This window comes from Temnothorax longispinosus, chromosome 8 (genome assembly GCF_030848805.1).
Source record: "Temnothorax longispinosus isolate EJ_2023e chromosome 8, Tlon_JGU_v1, whole genome shotgun sequence".
NCBI lineage: Eukaryota > Metazoa > Arthropoda > Insecta > Hymenoptera > Formicidae > Temnothorax > Temnothorax longispinosus.
In genome coordinates this window covers 17,300,930-17,320,797 of record NC_092365.1, presented here as the reverse complement: position 1 = coordinate 17,320,797, position 19,868 = coordinate 17,300,930, and the positions used below count along the sequence as shown (strand labels likewise).

General features: G+C 41.7%; 2 protein-coding genes across 6 annotated transcripts in view; one reads left to right on the top strand and one right to left on the bottom strand.

Annotated features, from left to right (window-relative positions):
* Gwl (serine/threonine-protein kinase greatwall) overlaps positions 1-19,868 on the bottom strand; it is a 182,254-nt gene that overhangs the window by 81,486 nt on the left and 80,900 nt on the right. The gene's annotated exons all lie outside the window — the stretch shown is intronic.
* Positions 1-19,868, top strand: part of Grh (grainy head) — a 112,194-nt gene that overhangs the window by 36,714 nt on the left and 55,612 nt on the right. The gene's annotated exons all lie outside the window — the stretch shown is intronic.

Below are 19,868 nucleotides of genomic sequence, written 5' to 3'. Positions count from 1 at the left end.
TTGACAATTACTATAAGGGGGGCCAACTTCACAGACATTAAAATTATTTGTTCCACCTGCGCTTGTCATTCTCTCATCGTTGTTGACTTTCGCATGATACCGACTGTCCAATCGCGGTTTATTATACCTTTGATATTATAATCTGTCTCTCAACCGGAATACGTGACACGGGGCTTAAAGCGTTACACGCGCACGTACAGCGTCTGGACGAACTTAACTCGCGGTTGTTCCGCGTTCGCTTTGATATGTGCTACGGTGGATAAAACATAGAGCGTTTAAACGCACGCAGAAACCGTGTCAAAAAGAGATCGAATTTCAGCGTCGTATTTAAAAATATAAAGGAAGCACATATATATTCTCCATCAATTCGTATCTCAGTCGCTCTTTACATTTCTACAGATATATAATTTTGTGAAAGTCATGTATCAGGGAGGTTGGAGACTGCGAAAATAATTTTGTCTTCTTCCTCCTTATTGTAACTGATGAGACAAGATACTTATATCTTACTTTTCACGAAGAAAAAATATGGCCTCTGAATACGAAATAGAATCTTATCTCAGTTAGATCTTACGCGGATAATGTTCGCTCGGGAGACGAATGCGATGTTCAACGAGCTCGCGGGTGAGCAAGGCGAAGCGGAGGTAAGCGATAACATAGTAAGCGATAAGTCGACAATTTAAGCGACATGCGCCGACGAATTGCGTTTGCACCGAGTGGCAAGTTTATTTATGATGAACCGTCGCGTCCGTCGCGATGCGCACGTGCGTTTTCCCGTACAAATGTCACGGAGCCTCCGCGCTGCCGCGTTACGACCGCGCGTAATGATCCGCGGTTTCTCGCGAGAGGCGCAAGACGCGTGTGCGTGCTCCGCGCGCGAAAGAGAAAGAGAGAGAGAGAGAGAGAGAGAGAGCACACCAGACACCACGCGTTACCCAAAGGCCTTTCAAACGTTGCCGGGTATATCGGTGCTTTTTATCGTTGTACCACACGCGCAAGCCTTTCGAACGTCCGGCACGCCGGACGGTATATCAGCGTTTTTATCGTGTCCCACTATTAGCGCGCACGCACGACCTTTCGATCGGCCGATTCGTAACTTCGATTACCGGGCAAGCAATAGAACCTTATAAACGTCAGGTCGATTATGCCTTTTCCACGATCTATAATCGCGATCGATATCCTACGCGCACATTGGCAACCGATAAGCGGCTAGGTGTGGGTGTACTCGCTCATTGACCCTTCTGTTGCAAGAATAAGAATGAAGTAATGCAAAGTTGTTTTTATTGCCGTCTTGCATATGAAAGATACATACATCATCAAGTAAATCAGAGACAAATCAAAGTCTAATTGATTTATCAATTTTAATAATAGCATATCGCATTTTAAACTAAAATCTGAGAAAATATATTTTAATACATATCTAATAATAATTCGATTCTATTATCGGATGCAAGAAAAGCAAAATAATCGCAATATCACTTCAAGCTTTCTTTAACTGATCTTGCCGGTTTCATTATTCAGTAATGTGATAAAAACTGGAAAAAATTTTGTAGAAAATGGAATTAAAAATCATGAAGCTCGACATTGGTATCGTCCGGATATGTGCCACATACGCACGTATGCAAATAGAGTTTCGTTATATCGCGTTGAGTATAATGGACAGCGATGCTCGCCATAACACTCGATGTGACAGTACATCGCATTCAGAAAGAGAATGGCGTTGACTTAGTTATGAATCGGTATAATGAGTTCGACTTCGAGTGTGTTTGTGCACAAAACGCATTCAAGTCCTAGCACGCAAACTTTCGATTGTTCAATAATCGGTTTGTTGAATGGTGAAACTTGCGAAATGTTACGATCGCGCCTATTTTTATATCGCATACCTCGACGATAGTGTTTCAAACGTTGAGTATACGTACGTGCGAAATATCTAGAGCCGATTGGGATCATCTTTTTAACGGAAAGATTTTATAGGGTAAACTCGGATAAGATGGCCATACAGGAAAGATGGCCAACCCATGTTCATTCGATGTTTCATGGCGAGCTATAGATTGAAAGAACATAGGTTGGCCATCTTTCCTGTATGGCCATCTTACCCGAGTTTACCCTAAATATTAAATAAGCGCATAACAAGGAGATGGTAAATTGACATTTAAGTGCCGCTAATCACAATTGTTGGAAACTGACGGTAATTGCCAAGTCCACTTTGCATTTACGTACGTTAACTGTAAATCCGCAATGGGTTTAACTTGTCGCGGCTATGTCGTAAAGGCAATATTTTATTCGCGCCCTCCGTGACACGAACATCAATTAATGATTAATTGATTCGATTATCTATTGTATTCCGCTGGTTTAAAGAGTAAAAAAAACCATGCCGCATCGCCGCTGTAATTGCAATCCATCGTGCGGACGCGATGTAGCATTAAATCGGCAAACGATCCCGCGGGAAAGCAACGTTATCCGAAGAATTTTAAGTTTCCAGACGCCGTTCTGTATAAGAAATGTTAAACTTTACTGCTGCAAGGTTCCTTCACTAATTAATCGTTAATCATCCGCGTGAATCGATTGAAAACGTGCCGGACGAGGGCAAAACGTTGTCACACGCGTCTTTTCTCACGATCCTAACATGACTCATGCTACTCGTTACAGAGAATCGCGTTTCCAAAATTTACATCTACTTAAAATTTTTACCTCATGTTTTAAGATAGATGATTCATGTGTCCAAATGTATGACTCAGCATCATTATTTCAGTCAGGTTATTCAAGTCACAAGCCTTTCTTTAAATTTAAATAATATGCTCACATACAATAGCAATACAATACAATCCTAATAAGCAATATAAATTATAAAAATATATATATTTAAGTAATGATAATATTAATCAGATTCTTCAAATAACCTGTTCTTTTAACACTTGTGTCATTCTTGAAAATTTTCTAGGATATAAAACTCAATTTAAAATTTTCGGCTTTAGCATGATTTGCAATATATCTTCCTAACCATTATCATAAAAATAATTTACGATTATATTTCACGAAAATACAAAAGTTGTTCTTATCTTTGTTTTAAAGCAATAAAAAATTGCGGGGATTTAATAGATTGTGTTTAACGTCTAACGGTTTAATAAATCTATCGAAAATATGTTATATATAACAGTAATTTATTAATTAGCAAGCGAGATTACATTCTCTCTCAGAATCCATGAAGATAATTATACACGACGTGCTCTTGAACCTCCATTAAAATCAGAAATACTGAAGTTTCTTTTTAAATATCGATTTGAATTAAAATTTCACCCGATATCGAAGTTTAAAACATCGATATTTCCTGTTGTATGAATTATGTAAAAGATAAGGAGAAAGCGACGTTTATTAACGACTAATAAAGTCTTCACGGTCGCATTAGTCTCGCTAATTATAAAAAATATAAAATATTCTCAAAATTAAATTACAATAAAATAAAATAAATACAGTTTGCTTTCATGATAAATATAAATAAATTGTACAAAAGACTATTCAAAAAGACGCCCAGAAATTCTCAAATCAATCGAGGTCATCTACATCTTAAAAATGGCTGTAATCGTTCTTTCTTATATAATTACTTGCAAAGATACTATATTCACGAAAGTATAATTGATTTTATCACGCGCGCATTAATAATTTTTGTTTAGAAATGCATTAACGTATTAACACTGTTCCCTCCACACACCTCGCGAACGGTAATATTAAATTTCTATGTAAGGTAATCTTTCGCTTGCGTAATCGTGCACGGAGAGCCTGATCGAGAGTTTGCCGATAAATCGATAGCTCGTAGACGTACCTATATTTGTGGTACAATGTTATAACGACAGCGGGGCGATGAACTACCTATTGCCTCTACCGCAGAGTGTATCCACCTGAATCGTAGATCACAGGATCTACCGCGCGACCATCGTCAATTTCTCTGGTATGGTTACCTTTCGATGAGAAAAAGGAAGATAAGTGCTTGCTTTTAATGCGCGCTCGGTTAATTGAGAGAAGAATTCTCGCAAAGAACGGCCGTAATTAATAAGAGGCTTCGACCGCACGTACGCATTGTTCTCCGACGTTGTTCGATTATATAAATGATACAAAAGCATTGATAAAGCAATGGCGATATGCGCATCGACGCCCCCTCGCTGTAATAACGCGCCATTTGCATAATAATAATAATAACTTCTAGCGATTTTATCGGCAAAATTCCGAGCGATTGAAATTGTTCGCTACATTGTGGCACCCAGGATAATCCGCAGCCACGAGGATCGATTTTGCTTTCGTAAAGAGACTCTGTTACATAATACATGTCACATTTGACAAAAAATGAAGACAGTACAATCTTTTATCATTTTAGTTTAGAAAGTAATTTTATACTGCCGTGAGATGCGTCCAGTTAATTTACTTTGCGCGAATAAGAGAGTTAATGATGAAGAGGAAGATACTGCAGGTGAACGCCAATTTTTAAAGAGATTGCTTTTTTCAACGAAAACGTCTGGTAATTCCGTATCACGTGATATATCCGTAGATTGCGAGATCCGTGAAAGCCTTAGCGATCATCGATAAATATCGTCGTATACGGAGAGAGAAAAAGGAAGATTTATCTTACGCGCGCAACGATGCACCTGTGGCGCGACTATATTAAAAGTTTCAGTTGGTGCAACTCGAATACAGTTTACCGTAATTACATAGCGCTCGTAATTCGCGTTCGCGCGAACTACGCGACTGCGTAGGAAATAAAAGTGTCTGTATTTTATCAACGTAATTAATACTCGGGGGCTGCGGGGCATAAACTTCAGCAACTTCCAACAAATTAAATGTTACTTACGCATGTAACGTCGCGTAATCATTAACGGCGATTCGCCCGTAAACGTATGACTTCTCTCACACACCGACCAATAATTATACTATCCGTAGAGTTTAGCTTTTCCGCTGATGTATGTGGTCCGATATGTTACGAAAATTAAATGTATAAACGCCGTGTATGGCCGCGACGCGAATTAGTCGTGTACCTCCCGGCGTTACAATCGGCGTCGCTGTTATGTAAAACTGATTTGTGCCTGTGCGTGCACAGGCAAGGTATCCTAATACTTTGATGATAACAGCGTACGCAAGCTCTTGCTCAATTTCAATCTAGTTACCCGGCGCTTGTATAGTGCCCGTGCAAATATACGAGAAATATACGTATGGTATAGCTAACGAACAGCGATACATGACGCCACGCTAATCACGCTATAAGCATGAGCATTTTCTTCGCAACGTGAAGTAAGGTCGGCGACAATGGACATTATCGGCTTCGATTTAACGCTAAGTACGACCGGTGCGATTTTAACGTTGCACTTGCATATACGTTGTTCCCGCAGAAACCGAATCTGAGCTCAACACACTGTGAATTAATACATTTACATAACATACACACCCATATATATATATATATATATATATATATATATATGTATATATATATATATATATATATATATATACACACACACATAAATTTTTATGAAAGAGATGGTGCAATAAACATTTGTGGAAAAGTGGAAACAAGATAACTTAAGCTAAGACGAATAAGAATAATGAAAGAAACTCAGATACATAGTGAGTAAAGTAGGGAAAAAGCTTGATTTTCATTTTCTATTTCTTAACAGAAAATATATGTGCGCGGTATTATATATATATATATATATATATATATATATATATATATATATATATATATATATAAAACAAGATCTTAAGAACCAAATGCATTTAACGCTGTGCCGGGAATATGAGCCCCCGCTATCTCGTCGTGCTAACCGTTTAAATGCGAACCCATTCGCGACGCATCTTCCGATCGCGTGGTGCACCGCTCGCGCGCGAAAAATGCCAATATTTGTAGCGTCGCGGCCGTTAATAAAACGAGGAAATCTCGTCGATGAACTTAAAATGCAAAATGTAATTACATAATGCGAAAAAATGTTTAGATCACCGACGGTGTAATTGCCACCTGCTGATAAATATAAACTATTTAATTTCCATCTAATTACACGATGTGGAAAGTTTACGGGTGGCGCGCGGATTATCCCCGCGCGAGTTTGCGGCCAATAATTGAAAACGATCTTCGATAAACTTGCGCTTCTCTTTAAAACGCCGACCAACATCGGCGATCAATCGAGATTGCCGAGTTTTTGAAAACGGAATTCGGGAACGACGCTGTGAAAATCTCGAAGTATTGTCGTAAAAAGAAAAAATGTTATAGGTGATACAAAAATGCAGAGGACGAACGGTTAACTATTAATTACAGTCAGAGCGGACAAAACGGAAATTGATCGCGAGAAATCGTTAATCAACGATCGACAATCGATCGGTAATCGACATGTATGAACGACGTGTCGATCTTTCATGGAGAACAGCAATTTGCCAAATTACAAGTCACAGTTCGACCGTGCTGTAATTTATGAAAAGCTGCACGGTGCACCATGACGAAATCGCAGTACGAACGCTGTAATTACAGTACAGTAGGCGATATTTAAATGCTTTATATCGAACAATGGTACTGTCGTACTGCATTCCGTGTTCACACGCGGATCTACCAGGCACGAAGAATCTGGCCGATCGGTCGAGTTTTTTCTGCCGATATATATAAATCATTTTCAGTTAAGTAAAATCAATATGTCGTTTTTTTTTCAATTAAAACACTAAATAACACGTCGAGGAATAATTACATAATAACGTTTAAATCAGATCGCAAAAATAGGGAAATTGCAATGCCTTATCGCTAAATTATCGGACATAATAGAGCCAATCGCAGCGACACAACAAATCGCCTGTCACACTGGCCGGATTCTAGGCCTCGGGAATGTCTACGCGAATGGTATTCGCGTCGCACTTATCGCACAAACAACCGGTGCAACGTACGGCCGATAGGTATCGTCGCCGTTCGCGAGGCAGAGATTTGTTTTAATGCTCAGTCGACTCTCATCGATGGTGCGGGCCCATTAAAAGTGTTCCCAAGTGCGTACACACGGGGCGTTCCCGATGCGCCTTATTCACGGCGTAAACGCACGCGGCATGCAGATTAAACGATGCAATGGCGAAACGAGAAAGGGAGGCGCGAAACGCGACGAAGCCGAGAGAGAGCAGGAACGGGAAGAAGACGAAAGAAAGAGAGAGAAGGAGAGAATATAGCCGAGTATAAACGTAGATTAAAGCGGAACACTAAATTTGCGCGGGTTATACGCTCCCCGCTTCTTCGCGGCTGTATTACAGCGTTTCTTATCTCGAAAAGCATGAAAAGAAACTGCGGAAGCTGATAAATTAATGATGAAAGCGCCGATTTTGCGTAGACGTCACGGACTTAGCAAAAGATCGAAGCAATGAAAAACGCAAATTAAAGCCAGTTTCACTTGCTGTTGAATTCATTTCTCTATTTCTTTCTAATTGTAAGTCTAACATTAATTGTATATATGTATGTAAAGGAATAAAACACTTAGTTAATGGTTATTATGCAATTTCCGGCAATAATTCTTCTGTGTATCCTTTGAAATATATATAATAATATAAATTTATCATTTTGATTTAATCTTATGTGCAGAGTGACAACGCAGTTTTCGCTATCTCACGCGATACGAATCTACAAACAAAAACGGGATCACGTTGTAGCGCGTTTTTCGAGTCATCAAGTTGTTACAGCGTGACGTATACTAATATATCATCAGAAATTGAACTATCTCTCGTAACCGGTAATATAAATGCGAGAATCGTCGATCATATTTTTGCCTACATGAAATCGCGATAGAATCGCTCCGAATCTCTGTATGTATGTACGCTTTGTCGATTTAACGCATATATAGCGAAGCACCTGTCGCCACGCGACATTCAACTTTCGAGCACATGTTATTCCAGCGCTCGCCTCTGCGAAAGTGGCGATTTGATTTGGGCATTATCCGTTCGAAGCGTTCAACCGGAAACCATAGCGGCGCCGCACGGTGCACGCTCGGTGTGCATTACGTAAAACGCACTCTGTGAACGCGTTTGCCCTTTATAAATTTATATAATACGATAGTGTAATGTGTGTATAATGTCGCGTTACGCCATGTCGCGTTAAGTGGAATTTCCTCGCAATTACTAAACCGCGACGAATTTTCGCATCATATTTTATCTCGCGCCAGTTAAAGACTTGTCCGGAGCTTTCCGGGTCATGTTAAACGATCTAATTATTTTCACTTCGCATTATTTTATCGCCTTTCCGATTGGAACAGGAGTGGATGTAACGCAAGCAAATGTATGCATATTTTTATACATAAAAATTATATCATTATCTTCAGGAAAATTTCGAGAAAATAAAGTAACAGAAAAGTATATGTATTTGTTTCGCCAATAAATTAATAAACGAGAAAGACTCTATTTTTATATTCGACAACGTTTGGCTAATGTGACAATTCGACCATTGGTTTTGGTCAGATTATAATTGTCAAGACTTTTTCGACCCTGGGTTTTGGTCGTTTCTAAATTGATTAATAATAAAGTAAGTTTGGTGTATGCAATATTTTCCTGTATTAAAGTATCAAAACTTTCAGTATTTCTCACGAATATTCACATTTTATCGCACAGAAATGTGTGCATTGATAATAAATAAATTGGATTGCAATCGTGCACGGAAGTTGAAGTGCAATGTCTAAAAAAATATGCTTCTCATCAGAATTTGTCATGGCGTACATCGGTAGTTATATCGGTAGTCCGAGCAAATACCGCGAAGAGAAAGGTTTTCGACAAACGAGCGCGAAGAAGGGAAGGTAGACTGAGAGGGCCGGCTAATAAAAGAGCTCGCCCCGACATTATTGTCGCGGCAGACGCGAGCGGATACTCGTTTACCCGGGGATATCTGCGATAGATCTTACTCTCTCTCTCTCGCTCTTTCTCGGCGGCAGATACGACGCGGTCTTTTATTTACCACGACAATGACAAACGTAACGACAATTCACTGTTATATGTGTCCCGGCCCTCCGCCGTTGTCGCCGCCACAGCCATAACGCGCGACGTCGTTTTTATGAAGCGCGATAAGAATTCGAAAAGAGACCCGATAAATCGCGCGATGCGAAACGCGCTGTCGCACACACGTTTCAGTCGCAAGAGCCTACCTGATGAAAATGGTAAAAAACAAAACGACGATGATAGAAAGCCGTCGAATTTTTTACAACGCACGCACTTATATTTTAACGGAGAAAGATATGTTAATTCGTTAACGCTAAAATATCAGCATATAAACGGGGAACGTTGCCTGCCGATTTTCTCTCCACCACCTATATAGTTGGATGGACGGATTTCAAGGACGGGAAGGTTCTAAGCCTGAATCGAGCGATGAATCTTGAATAGATAACGTTAGTTTTTAGGTTTTCGTGTTTTTTTTTCAATGTGTATCGTCTTAACGTAGTCTTCTTAAATAAGTACGTTTAATAAAATGTAAATATATATTCAGTTTATATTTTTTATAATCATGCAAAATTTCTACAAGAAATATCTCTTTAAAGTGGGATATCGACGTATTTTCCGATATTTTTCCTTGTTTTTTTCGCGCAATTTTGAATGTCTGTAGACTGTGAGAAATTATATTTACATATAATAAAAGTAAGAACAATCTCATTATCGACAGATGTTCTTCGTTATTATGTAAGCGCTGGCTGACCGCAGCGACTGCTTTTACTACTTAAAATTGTCCCAGTACTTGTTTGCGCGTGTCCAAGCTACATTATGCATTAAAATGCGATCTATTTTACATGACGGTGACTTAATTAGTAATTAAATGATTTGTTTACAATCTTTGCGAAAACCATTAGCGAGAGAATGAGATACAGAGTTACTAATGTAACAATTTGTATAAAAAAAGAATTTGCGCGCGCAATATTTCACATGTGTTGCACAATAATTAGCATTTCGTGAAAGGCTTATATTCTATAAATTCCTATAAATGAATGAATTATTTTTTATGAGAGAAGATACAAAATCGTTTTATTTTTCACGTCTCGATCTATTAGCCGATTCTACATATACGATTGCAAAATAATATTATCATATATATTTTATTTATTTTATTTATTTTATAAGTTAATTGTCTATTTTTAAATATCGACTTTTATACGAATTAGCGTATAAATGCATGTGTATTTTTTTTTTTTTTTATTAATCACAATACCAGCAAATCACCTGTATCAATATCTAAATATAGAAAAATTAGAATAGCAGATGTCATTAACGAAAATGACACGAACGGCACGTTTCATACTAATTTCATAGAATTCAGTGAAATAATAGAACGTTTGCGATTGTTTTTTACTCGGTCATTGATTTGGATCGTTTTTTTTCCGCGCGTAATACCTAGCACGTCTCGCTGTCGGCGCGAATCGAGAGCCGCGAATTTCGCGCGCGGGCATAAAATTTCTCGCCTTAATGGATATCATGTCACCGCTTCATTAACGAAACTGGTTCGAACGGCGGGATTTCGCTCGATTAACAGAGCACCTATCTACGGCCCTCTCATTCTCTCTCCCTCTGTCTTCGTCTCGTCTTTTCTTACCGAGCATGCAAGCGCAATCGCGCGCGAGTCTCTCGAGCCGGGGCCGGCGCACTCGATCAGCCTCGTTATAGGTATGAGATCGACACTTGGGATCACTTATGGGCGTAACGCGGACGACCGAAGATGGAAAAATGGACGGCCGACGACGAGCCGGTCGTGAAACTATCCTCTTATTTGCGCCTCCACGAACTTCGGGGCGTACGCGCTTCGGCTTCGTTAAAATAGCCGATGGAGACGCCCGAGGTGAAACTCTCGAACGACGACCGGCTTCGTTACCCTCGTCGTCGATTGAGAGAGTCCGTGAAAAAAAAAGGAAAACGGAAAGGCGAGGAAAAGAGAGATAACGAGAAAACGGGAATCCGCGTGTTTTCCTCGCCGGAGGTTTTCTGTCGCGCGAAATCGGTGATTCAATTAACGTTCAAAATTCACGCTAATACCGACACGATATATTTGCATCCGTTTGCAACATGCCCACCGGGTCTTTCCGTCAATTCCGGTTATTTTTATGTTAACGCGGACGCGATTAATGATACAATCAGTCGGGAGTCGGGACGCGTCGTCAAGAGAGACGTGAACGATGAAATTTCGATTGGGCGATAAATTAAAATTTTTATGAGGCGGACATACCATACCGCGTATATTTGAACGGATAGCCTTCTCAGGAAGGACACGCCGGGATCATTCGGTCCGAAGAGATGGCGGTTAAAGACCATAAGCCTTCTCGCATCTTGTTTACGAAACATCGCGTAAATAGATGCAGAAAATATCAAAAGAGTAAAATCCGTACCGCGTCGGAGATCTTTCAATCGGAATATCAGAGCGACATAATGAAGAGTAACTGCCGTTGACATCTCGGTGAAACTTTCATCGAGTTTCCACTCGGAGGAAAGAAAAAAGACCGGGGAGATACCGGGGATCTGTTTTCCACGCCTGCGGTCGTTCTCTCGGACGAGCGATTTATTCGTGCCAGGGGGGACAATATTAAAACGTCAAGTGGATTTCTCTTTCTTCGTCGCCGGACGCTTATAATGTCCATGCGGGATGCCCCAGAAGGCGTCAGCGGTTTTTGCGTTATAAACGTTCAAGGATGAAGAGGTTCTGGCAAATTAAGACAACCTTGTTTTCAAGTCACTTTCAAATGGACTTCAACTGGGTTTTAATTTTGAATATAGTTACCAAGATAATTAACGTCGAAATTGAAATGTTGTGAAAGAAGATTGCATCCGAGCGAAAAAAGAAAGAATATCAGATTCAAGTGAGTTAATCAAGGGTAGATAATACATACACGAGTGGAAAAAAAATGACCGTATTGTTCGCGCGTTTTATATAATCTGATGTAGTCTGAAGCATGTACTGGTACACTATGTTCTTTTTTAAATAATCAAACGTACATATTCGACATGTTACAGAGAATTCAAGTGATCAACATTAAAATTTTGACTCTGGAAGAGTCGCAAAACGTAGACACGGACTTTCTCTTTAACAGGCAACAACGGACATCTATATTTTAGTCGAAGATTTTTTAATTATCTTAAGGTAACTAGAATTTTTTTTAATTTTATTTTCTTACGCTATTTTATGAATATGCAAATCTTCGAATGAGGCTCTCAGCGCAGATTTATATTCTCTTATCGCTGTCATCGAAAATATGCTAAATATATTCGGCGACGGACAAGTTTATTTAATCCGCGGCTCCTCGCGTTCGACGCGATGCGCAGCATGAGATATATAACCAACAGTGATATAACATTATCAAGAGTTTTAAGTCTCGATTTGTACTCAGGCAAATGTACACATCATGGCTTTTAAGCTTCTTACATTTTAATTAGAATAACGCATTAATATGTAAGTATAAAATAATCATGAATTGCGCGAATATTAAGGATAATATCACACGAGAAGCACTTGGCTAATCAGCTTCGAGGATCGCAACCATCCCCGGAAGAGATTGTCACGTGAGCAACTACCCTCGCCTCAGCTAACCCTTGCAGCCTATCTAATCCTAGGAAATCCTCATTCAGTCTCTCCTCCTCTCTTTTTCTCTTTCTTTCTCGGAACGCAATTGGTAGGGATAAAACACGATCGCGATGCGTTAAATGTCCTCTACGCGCATCGGCAGAGTCACGCACGCACTCACGCATCTAGAGAACTAAGCGGGAGGAGAAGGAGAGAAGGAAAGAGACGGAGCAACGCGTGGTGAAAAAAAACCAACACCGAGGAGGGGAGGGATATCTAGAGAAGGAGGAGGACAGAGAAAAGGCGAGAAACGTGAACGGGAGAGAGAAAAAGAGGAACGTCTACGCTGGTCTACCTGGAAGCTACCAGTGGTCGTCGTCGTCGTCTACGGGCGACACACGGGGGTAACCCGTACACTCGCGTGCGTGCGTGCGTCCGCGGCGGCAGCTCGCACGCACACGCAGCAACGCATGTTCTCTATACGCACATTCGACGAGGGAGCGCACCGCTATCACACTCGTATGGCGGCGATCGAGAGCACGCGCGCGAGAGAGAGAGAGGCCAGATAGAGCCGCGTATAGAGTGGGGAAAGAGGCGGGTCTGCGGCGCGACACGCATACACGTGTACACGCACACGTAACACACGCATGCGAGCCGTACGTACGTACAGGCGAACGCATACACGCGCCACCGCCCCGGGACCGCGCGGGCAAAGCTCACACTTACCTGACAAGATGTAAGTTCAGAAACTGGAAGGTGCCACTTCTGCACAGTCCAATACAAGACACCGAACCGGAAAGTTCGTCCGAAAATTAGTCGACGCGCGCAACAGCACCTCCGCTCGCGGCATCGCAGCGGGACCAAGTGGTTATTGGTTGCCGGTGGTAGTTGTTTGATCGTCCGGGATCAGAGGAAGAAGCGTAGGAAGGAAGAGGAAGAGGAAAGAGGACAGCAGCACGACGAGTCGTCTCCGCTGGTGGAAGGTGGAGAAGCTGGAGGTGGAAGAGGAAGAAACGGAGGCGGAGGAGGAGGAGGAAGGAGGAGGAGGAGGCGGGGGTGGAGGAGAGGAAGAAGGAGAGGACGAGGAAGGACGGAGAATGAGGTGGACGGCGAAGGCGGAGGCGCGATAACGAAATGACCGGAGATACGTGAAAACGTGCCGAGACACGGAGAGTGACGGTGTCGAGGTATAGAGAAAAGTGCATCGGTGGTCACGAATCGACGTCAGCGGAACGTCAAGCGGAAGAAGGGACAAGAATTTTTTTTATCGCACGTGAAAGGGCGCGAGAACTTATTTTCTGCGTGACGGATTTTGCCGGGTCAAGAGAAAATTGAGCCGAGTTTCAGTCGCGAGTGATTCGGAGTGCGCGGCGCATTGCCGCTGTCGTACATTTTCTTTTCCATTTTTATTTTTTCCATTTCGTTTTATCGATCGCGAAATCATACGCGAACGCGATCTCGTTCAGATTTATGATGGTGTTTTGCGCGGCGCCGCCGTCGTCCACGATGACGACGACGACGACAACGACGACGAAGAAGACGATGAAGATGACGGAGACGAGGGCGATCATCGAGAGGCATCGTATACGTATTGGATGATTATCATATTAATGAATACGCGCCACGACTCGACGAGCCAGTCCGCAGAATCGCCGACGAGGAGGAGCCTCGAGTCGACTCGCGAGCTCGAAAATCCGTCGCCGATTATCTTGCCGATCCTACGCGGGAGACTTTTTAATTGTGCGAGTGCCGCGTGAACGCAACTGTGATCCGAAAACGACTGAGGGAGAGAAAGGTAGAAAGAAAGTGAGGAAGAGAGAAAAAAGAACACGCGTGTGAACGAGAAACCTTTACGGAGTGCTCCTTTTCGAAACGAGAAACAGGAAAGTGTGTGAGTGCGCGTATCCGAGCTCCGTTTTTTTTTCGGAGTTGTATCAGACCTCGTGCTACGCAATTCGCACGTATCTTGGGGGTATCGTCCACTTGGATATCCAGCAGGATACATCTCATGATCTCCCTGCCTGCGGCCGGATGTGTCACCCCGATCCGTTGACAGCACTCGACCGATAAAGCGCACCCGTGAGTCTTTGCCTTCGATTGAATTGAGATTTCGATGGGCGCGCGCGTAGGCGCACCGGATTTGTCTCTCGGTAAAGCCCCGCGCCGGTATCGGTATCGGGAATAAATTAACAGCTCGCACGAACGTCCGTCTGGAGGGAGGGATCGAGAAACCGGTACAATTTCGGTGAGTTTATATATAGACTCCGAGATCCCGTAGACACGTAAAAGTAATCGCTATTACGTGTTATCTGCGACGAAGGCGTCAATCGAATTAATTCTGACGTTAGAAATGTTTAAAAAAATATACTGGTACAATTACGAACCGTTAAGAGTAATGACTTATTTAATGAAATGAATTCATTTACATTTATTCTTTTAAGTGTAAAAAATTAGTCTGACTCATTATGTATTTTTCTATCTATAATAAAAATTAATATCAAACTCACCGACGTTATACTGATTTCAATGTCTAAGACGCGAGGTTTGGTGATTTCAACGCGAGTAGGAGGTGTGCGTTTCAATCGACCTTGAGGCTCGTACAGATTCTTTTCGAACGGCGCTATCAGAACGGCATTCCTTCCGATGTTTTGCGATATGGTCTATAATGTACGATCGACAATCTGTTATCCGCGAGAAACAAAAATGCATAGCAAACTCGCTAGTAAATTTCGATAACCTGATAACGATAAAATTCATAGGCCTAGAATGTCAGTTTCACTTTTGGCATTTAACAAATATTCCAGGGATAAATTTAGTTATCAATTTATCAATTATATGGTACTATATATAAGTATACTATATATATCATAACAGAATATTAATTATATATAAAATATTCAGATCAGAACAAATTTTGTTACACTAAAAAAAAAACAGTAACAGCTTTGATAAGAATATCACTAAAGTCATATTCAGACGTCGTTCTAATACACGCGATTGAATGAATTGTTAAACTTTACTATATTCAATTTTAATATAAACAGTGCTTTGGGCACATGCATCATAAATCAGTTTTAATCGGAATTGATGTTGCCCACGATAAGATTTTCATCGTAAAGCATCTTTCATCACGGAATATAACAGTTATGCAAATCGTATTCTTACACGTGGACTGACTATTAATGACAATTCTATGTCATCTTTAACCTTGCGATGCGAAACATCGTTCGGATGATTATTTTCTTCAAACAAATCCTGTAACATCAAAGTCAGTGTTTCCCAGGAAAAGTTTTCCATCGATATTCCTTGATTACCGACTATCAGGAATTTAGCTGTGTATAGCATATTGTCGTGTCCTTAATTTTCTTGTTACATGATCAGTGGTTTTTTTATGGTGTAATCCGAGGTGTAATCGTTTTAAAGCGAGTAGTTATCAAGCCGTTAAGCAAACAGATCGGCGCGTAACGAGGAACGATACGTTTCCCAACGACAGTTGATAATGTACAATTAATAATATTGCATTCTCTTTGGTATGTCTACATCGCTGTCAGTCTTGTGTGTTCCTCACCGCCAATAATGCTGCACGAGACGAGTCGCGTAAAAACGCGACGTAAATGAACGAACGAGGAAACATTGATGAAAGGATTAAGCGCTGTTTTACGTCATCGACAGACGCCGCGAGATAGATTATCTGCGATTTTATTGGCGTCTCTCTATCGTGGCCTATAGTCTTTATTTCGCGCGTGTCGTATTTCCCGGTGTTTGACAACTGCTCGTCGACACTCCGCGACGATTTTTCTGCCCGCGTGAGGATGACCCCCATCGTTTAATAATGCTTATGCGAAACGTTTCAGACCGACTGGCTAAAACGTCGGAATGGGGTCCGAATTTCCCATGGACTACGCTCCTAATTATATGTCCATGGGACACTCGTTCCATTATGGCAGCGGGCATTGCTAGTTACCCCTTTTATGCTAAGTGAGAGCGAGCCAATGGATGACCCTTTGGAACAGGGTGACCATCCGCTCTCGGACGGCCGCTCCCGGACACACCGGACACTTCCCGGCTACCATTCCCGTACCCACAAAGCTTCCTTCGCGCCTCTCACATAGGGTGACCCTCGAAATCGCGTTGGGCAACACGCCGGGCTGTACGGTCGGCTTGGCCGTGCTCTTGGCCGATAATTGCGGAAGAAATGCAATATATCATTTAATATACGTCATTTTATTCATGTAATTCGAGGTCGACAGCACTTTTATTTCGCTTGATTATTACGCATGTGATTATTGTAATATTGATAACATTACCATTATACACGTTTGCCACTTCGTTGTCGTACTCGTAATGAGACAAAATAATATTCGAACGTTGCCAGTTCGAATATAAGATATTACGTTAGTGTTATTATTACCTTATACAAATATACAGGATATGCCGATACTGTCTCATGCATATGAAATGGTATCTTTAATTTTGCGTCTCTCAATGATGTTTATTCTCGCGAAATACAGGCTATTTGCTCGCATTATCGGCCTTATCTAGTCGTCGCGATGCAAATGTCGTTAATAATCGAAACAGCATAATTCCAACAACGTTGGAATCAACAATACATCGCAATCGTAGATTTTTCTTGGAATTTCCTTTAGATTAATGCGCGATATACGCGCGATACTCACAAAAATGTAAATTACTTCGCGGTACACGGCGCGGCTCGCTTCGAATTTCAGATTTCATAATGGCAACCTGTCGCACACGCGCAAATCGATGCAAGTACCGATCCAATTTTTCTAAGGATCGAGCGCACGGCGAGCGCCGGCCTCTCCGCAAGGCCGACGCGAACACCGGCGTTGCCAGACCCCGAAAGCCGGGCAGGTCAGTCATGCGGGAAAGTTTAATGACTACTAATGGGGCACCCTGTATGCAGGTAAACGCGCAACGTCCTACAAGTCGGCGAGTGTCCGTTGAAGCCTCGAGCGATCGGCGGCGGTAATTCGTGATTCCACTGCGGCGACACGCACGCGGAGACGGAACGTAAAAAAATCGGGGATACATAATAAAAAGAGACGACAAGGTATCAACGAATCGACATCGCGGTGCTTCTTGAAGCTATCTTACCGAGGCCATATATCGGTTGCGCCGGAAAAGCGATATTACATCGCGAGCTCTCTTAATGAAGTCGTAAAATTATCTCGAGATTAACTCCTAACATGGTATAACGTAATAGTTATAATACGCAAGATCAGCATTGGAATCGCTAGCTTATCATAGGTATATGAACCCAACTAAATGGTACATAAGCGTGGAAAGGGGAGCGAGAGAGAGAGGGTGAACGGGTCAACCCTGTCCTTCGTCGCGACAATTCGATCGATCGCTTTGATAATAAGATCACTGGGTTCCCCGTGGGACACGCGGGGCAATCAGTGCCTTGATTGTTGCACCGGCCACTGTCAGTGTTCATCGACGGCGACACGGCGCGCGAATGACACCTGGGATTGAACACGCGTGTAGCTTATCGCGCGATCAGATCCGTATTTTGCGAAAGCGGTCGCGCGGCGCGGGAAAAAAGATTGATAATTAGCCCGGCACGCGTGAATAGGCGTCGCGGCGAGGCCGTCGTATCGTGTCGTTTATCGCAGATAAAAGTGATAAATAATCGGTCATGACGTTTGCTCTGTAGCGTGTTAATTTACCGTTCTCGGCAACGGAGATCGAGGCGATCGCGAGAAAGAAATCGGGCGCCGCGACTGCTCGCGAGAGAGTACCGTAAAGCACAAACGTCGACAGCTTAAGGAGAAGCCGTATTTCACGCCGTAATTAGTGCGAAGCGGGAAGATGCGACGTAATTAAAAACACCCGCGACGCTTCAAGCAGATTTAAAGAGCAAATTCAGCTCCCTTGCGTTGATTGATATTGGGTAGAGACATAAATAACTTCCGCGGCAATAACAAATATTTATTTAATCAAATTAATAAAATACAATAAATTATTATAATTGATTGTATAATACCTAATTTATGATCATCACCGGCGCTTCATCACCGGCTCTCATTTGCCTTTATTGTATTTTATTAATTTGATTGTATGTCTAGAGAGCTTTATCGTTGTTTTTGGAAATATTTATCTTTCCGAGAAATAGCAAATGAATTATCTTGATTTGTGTGTGAGTGACTTTTATTCTCCATAAGCATCTCTTATTTTCAAATCGGCAATCGAAACATGATTTTAAAGAGAATAAAATGAAAACTTTAACGACAATTTTTTTATAGTGTTGAACAAAATTCACGTCAATTAACCGGATAATTAGCAGAGATACTAAATACAGAAATATTTTATAGAAAAATAAATTTAAGTAAAAAGAATAGAAATTATTTGTGACTCGATACATTGAGAAACAAGGCTTTCTCCGCTGTTAAATAGTCATGAGTCATGAAGTGATAAGTTTGTTGATAAAATATTAATATCAACATAGAATTAAAAAAAATCGAGATATTTATAATTAGTAATCAATAATAATAAGCAGTTGTTATTACTAATTACAGCTATGAGAAACAGTGTAAGGTGCAACTGATAGGTATATAACTAGTAGTTATTACTAGTAGTCGTATTACTAGTTACACCTATAATAAAGAAATAGTGAATTATATACGGAGGGTATATCTCTTCCCGCGCGGTAATAATGTAGGAACGTTTCTTCGTGACAGCAGGAAGCTTTGTGTTGGAGGCAGTAATAAACGGCGTTACGAAGCGAATAAGTGCCAGCGAGGCTGGAAATCAGGACGATTCCGACTGCGCGTGCGTTCGATTTCGATATGCAAATTAACGCGTCCTTACGCTCTCGCCGCGAGAGAGTAAATTGGTCCTTGGTGAGCCTCCTTCCGCCTCTTGGCGGTCTCTCGCCGTTGTTCCGGCGTGAGACAGTCGCCAATTTGATTTGCGCTAATAACACGATCGTTAGCCCACGGCGAGAGTCAAGCGGCGACGGGGCTTACCGTTCTCTTCGCGCCTTCGCTTTTCTCGTCGTCGCTACAATGCCAATAATGGCAGGCCATTTTCGTTGAATGGCCAGGAAGGGGAAGGTAAAGAGCCTAGAGGTAAAAGCACACCCGTCGCGCATTGTCGAGAGCGCTCGCTACTTACTGCACAAGGCTCACACTCTCCTCTCTCTCTCTTTCTCTCTTCTGTTTCCTTGTGTTACGTCAAAGTAACACGCTCCGGAGTCCTCCTTGTCAAGACGAGTGTCGCGACAGCGCAAATAATAAATATAAATCGCGACGAGCTCGCGAATGAGAATCGGTCAACGATCTCGTCGTTCTTAGCTCAATGATAGAAAGCACATCGAACCGAG